The 4632-nt window shown below is 42.0% G+C and overlaps 1 long non-coding RNA gene across 3 annotated transcripts; it reads right to left on the minus strand.

The window, feature by feature from the left end:
• Positions 1-442: 442 nt before the first annotated feature.
• Positions 443-4241, minus strand: LOC124657905. 3 transcript variants are annotated; one of them, XR_006988922.1, is made up of 5 exons: positions 4136-4241; positions 3930-4044; positions 3672-3858; positions 921-3449; positions 443-818 (listed from the first exon to the last, which is right to left on the minus strand). It is a non-coding gene; the product is annotated as an uncharacterized LOC124657905 (long non-coding RNA). The 3 variants fall into 3 exon arrangements; XR_006988924.1 differs by having other exon boundaries at positions 921-1025; positions 1117-3858; XR_006988923.1 differs by having other exon boundaries at positions 921-3861.
• Between the last annotated feature and the right edge of the window lie 391 nt (positions 4242-4632).

Consider the following 4632-nt stretch of genomic DNA (forward strand, 5'->3'; position numbering starts at 1 on the left):
AACCTTAGTTGGATCTTTAGTTTGACGTGGACTGAAACTGCTAGCTATTGATGTACACTAATAGACCAAGGTTGCTAGCTAAGTAGATATTCCTGCTATTGGTGTACATTAATAGACCAAGGTTGCTAGCTAAGTAGATATTCCTCTACATTAACTGACCAAAACAGGTACTATTATTGTACCGAGATATTGATCTTGAACTTGTATATTCGGTGAAATGAAATGAGCTTAAATTGTGTCATTTTGTTGCCATATACATTTCGAGAATCATATCTAGTTTCCCTCTTTAGTCCATCTGAACTGCGACTAAAATCAAATATCATTTGTGCTTCACCGATTGGAGGATATCACTCGATATTTTGTCCAGCTTCTCGTTATTTTTTATTGCCTCCATCTTACATGGATGTGGTATGAACTTATGGTTGTCAAAACATCAAATAAACTACTTTAGACATGCATGTGTGTGATCTGGTAATATGAGTATAACACACTGTAAGTGACATCAAGTCCAATTTTTCTACTTTGATTTGACTAAAAAGTATATTTTTAGGCAAAGAAAAGGAACTTTATATATCAAAAGACACAGGATCACAATTGTTTGTGACAATATCTATGATGATTGTTGGGAGAGACCTCAATGTCCTCATGACTTGTAGCTTTGCTGGCTAAGGCATCTGCTGCCATGTTACACTCTCTGCCCATCTTGATAATTTTGTACCTGAGCTGTGTTGCTTCATGAACTGCTGCAGCACGCCAAGATGCTCGCCTATTTGTGCCAGAACTTAGCGCAGCAATGGCAAAAACACCTCGTGCCAGAACTTAGCGCAGCAATGACAACAACACAATCAGTCTCCAAGATGGTAAGTTTTCATGCCCAGTAGTGCGAGGTTGCTTCTATTTATTCGGCATCAGAGAATTACCTATGTCGTAACAGGCAACAACACCACAGAGCCACCTTCCTTCATGATGCCAATACCTCTTTGCCCAGTCCTTTCAACATAGGGCCCGTCCACATTCACCTTCACCTAGATGTCAGGTGGCAAGGACCCAACTGATGAGCACACAGGCACGATGTTAGTGATAATAAAGCACTTAGGTATTTAACCTTTGTCGTACATGGTCGAGAAGGCCTGAGCTGCCAACTCATCCAGATGGCTTTGGAGGAAAATAACCGAGCTCTTAATGGTACAACATAGTACTAAAAAAACTTTGGTAGACTTTGAACATGACAATGAGATAACATGAAAAATAAGAAAAACATGAGAAACAAAAAGTGATGGAACAATGATCAGTACCAGTTGCAACTGGTGTCACAGTAATTAACATCCGACTTACAATCTCAAAATTAGCACTGACAACCCATTTCATGGGAATTCAACATGAGAGTTTCATAAGCTTATATGGGTATAGTACTCTTTGACCGATGTTCTTCTAGCTCGTCCTGCGCCACTCGAACTTCAATTGTTCATCTTGTTGAGTAAAAACCTTAACTTTTGGTGAAACCAGCAAAGTCAGTAGCACACATACAGATACATAGGGGTGAATTTTGACTCGCTTATTTGAGATCAGAACTGGTAAAGTCAAGCTGACAAAACCAATTGGGAAAAAATAGGGAAATAAGAGCTAGCATATTTACGTGAATGGCGACGGATCATAGAAAAGCACACTGATACGGATACCATAATCAGGTGACACATGTCTGCCAAAAACATTCTTATATAATTATGTGACATGTGACATATATGAATACTATAATCCGGTTGCCCTTTCAAATGCTAATGTGAGCTAAAAGGCAGGTTTTAAATATCATTAAGGACAGTTATTTCTGGCATTGTTCATTGAGCAATAAACAAAAAAAATGCATATCTTATTTGGTAGTTCAAATACAGAAGATCTAAGAACACTTGACAAAGGAGCAGAACCAAGATACTCTATAACCGAGAATACTATTATACATATATTAATTAGTTTGTTAATGTACTAACTAAGAACTGGTCAGCAATTAGAGGATAGCTTTAATGGAAAGCCGAAGCAATGTGACATCTCTACAATGGTCCAATGATTGCCCCTATCATTGGCCTTATCTGAACTTACCGCTTTCGTTCACAATCTTCAGGTATCGATTTAGATTTCCTTTCAAGCATAGGATGGCTATCTACCTGATGTACATTGCGCCCTGATGATTCAATCACCACGCTATTAAATGGATCCTTCTTCAAAAGATCCTGATGGAAAAAAGTATCCCAACTAAATGACTACACATAATTAGGGAAATTATCACTCGAGTAGTTATTGAAAAGGTTTTTTTTCGAGGGGGTTATTGAAAAGGTTGGATGATATATAATTGGGGAAGTTCACTAAAATCCATCTGTCCCGACTAAAGTTCTCATCAGAACTCGCATGAAAAGCCATGGAGATATATCCTACAAATAGAAGTGCTCTAGAGAAAAGAAGAACATGGATCTCAACTCATCGACAGGCACCACCAGTTACTGTTAGCAAATCATTTGGTGGTAGCAACTGAGAGTGCACGAAAAAACTACAGAGCCGCACTTTTGCATCTTGTACATGAGCATGGACTCACAGAATAAATGAATAATGCATGGAAGAAAAAGTAAATCAAGCTATAAAATAAAAAGATAAATATGACAAAAGCATTCATCATGTCATGTGCCATGCCGACCAAAGTTTTCACAGGTAACAACAAAAAAAGAAACATGTGATGAACTAATAAGTAAATAATAAGAAGTAAGCTCCAGTTAATTTAAGAATCACACTGTAACTTTCAGGTGAGAAACAAAGAGAAGTTCATATACCCACTGATTTATCTCGGAGGATCAAAAGATATTTTTGATTTGTTAATTTGCCTCCACTGACTTATGTTGTAACTTTCCATTGCACGATCTCTCAGAGATAGATTTTGACAGGAAGCAAAACCTGATATAAATTTGAATCCCTTATTTTAATAGTAGACTGAGCTTTAAGCCGCAAATCCCTGCGAACTACCAATTATCTAAGAATTAAAACACTCTTGTCATTATTTGCAAATAGTATCTTTCATACATGCACCTGGTTTGAACGAAGGAACTAAAACCGAATCTCATTCAAACTTAGAAGTAACTGAAATATACACTGTTGGCTCGTAAGCTTCATGTCAGCAGGTCAAGTTCATAAAAGGCTCATGTCAGCAGGTCAAGTTCACAAAAAGGCTCATGTCAGCAGATCAAGCAGGTCAACAAATATCAATTAGCATAAAAGGAGTTGCCTGACATAACTAAATAGGAAGTTCCGCTTCAGTACCAAAAGAATGTTTTCTACAAACAGTTTAAATTCAACTTGAAAAGTACACAAGCTGTAAAAAGAAAATAAATGTAGATGTACTCACAGTCCTAGAGCAACGACGGTTGTTGTAACATCTTCAAGTAGTCAACGGTCAGGTCGCTGTAAACCTGTGTCATGTTGGATATATGGTCAGAGCAATGCAACAATCATATACTTACTTTTACTACAGATGAATGAATTACTATTTAGTAAAAGCGGACGTTTCTACAATTCCACATGATCATACAAGGTAAACATAGTAGATTTATTATAACAAGGTAATGACAAACGATCGCAGAAAACCGATGTCAAGGTCGGCTCGGCCAACTATGGACAGAATTAAAGTATACCAATTTTCGGCAGGCAAGAATCACAACTCGTCTCATCCTTGGCAATTGGCAGTAGCACATGACAGGAAAATAGAAACCGCAGAACCGAGATTACCACCCAATGATGAGAGGGTTGTCTGCAGATGCCGGCCTCATCCCGCTGGATGAAGCCAAATCCAAAGCCGGGAATCTCCAGGCTAAGCCCCCACTGCTAAATAAAAAGGAATAAGAGAGGAGGAAAAAAGAAGGAAATTACAACGCTGATATAGGGGAGATAACCTGAGGGAGCTCGGCGGCTAGCTCGGGATCGCCCCCTTTCTCAGAAGCATGCCACAGGGAGATTGCAGAGGTGGAGGTCGCCACCGCCACTCCAGATCTACCTAGATCGCCGTCCCTGCGCATACAAACCAAATCAGACGGTGACCAAGGACATGGCAAACAAAAACAAAACAAAAAAACACACTGCGAGGTGAGAGTTGGTGTACCAAAGGAGGCGTGCTGGGCAGTCTCACGCCCAGACCCCAGGCACCTGGGCGCCACACGAGTCGGCAGCCAGAAGGGTGATAGGGCAGGGGCTAAGCCGGCCTCGGCAGACCGCCACGCCGACCCGTCCCCTACCACAGAGACCGCCGCCGCCGCAGCCCACTCGAATCCAGCATCAACGCCTCTTCCCACTCAGCCACGACGTGCGAATTAGGGGGCTGCCAGTGACGGTGGCACGAAGAAAGCAGTGAGGCGCGGGGCGCCACAGCGGTGTGGCATCGGCGTCTAGTGCTTCCGCGCTGGGGCCGGAGGCGGCGCCGGATTGCCTCTGCGCCAGCCGATGCAGGTTGGCCGTAGGGGGCCTGCCGGCGACGGAGTTGTTCGTGGTGAAGCCAACCCGTTCTTGAAGGGATTCCCGCGAGGCAAGAAGGTGGCGCCGGGTAAGCGGTCCTGCCGGCGGTGAAGAAGGCGACATGAGATGAGGAGACGGCGCGAGCAT

This window comes from Lolium rigidum, chromosome 5 (assembly GCF_022539505.1).
Source record: "Lolium rigidum isolate FL_2022 chromosome 5, APGP_CSIRO_Lrig_0.1, whole genome shotgun sequence".
NCBI lineage: Eukaryota > Viridiplantae > Streptophyta > Magnoliopsida > Poales > Poaceae > Lolium > Lolium rigidum.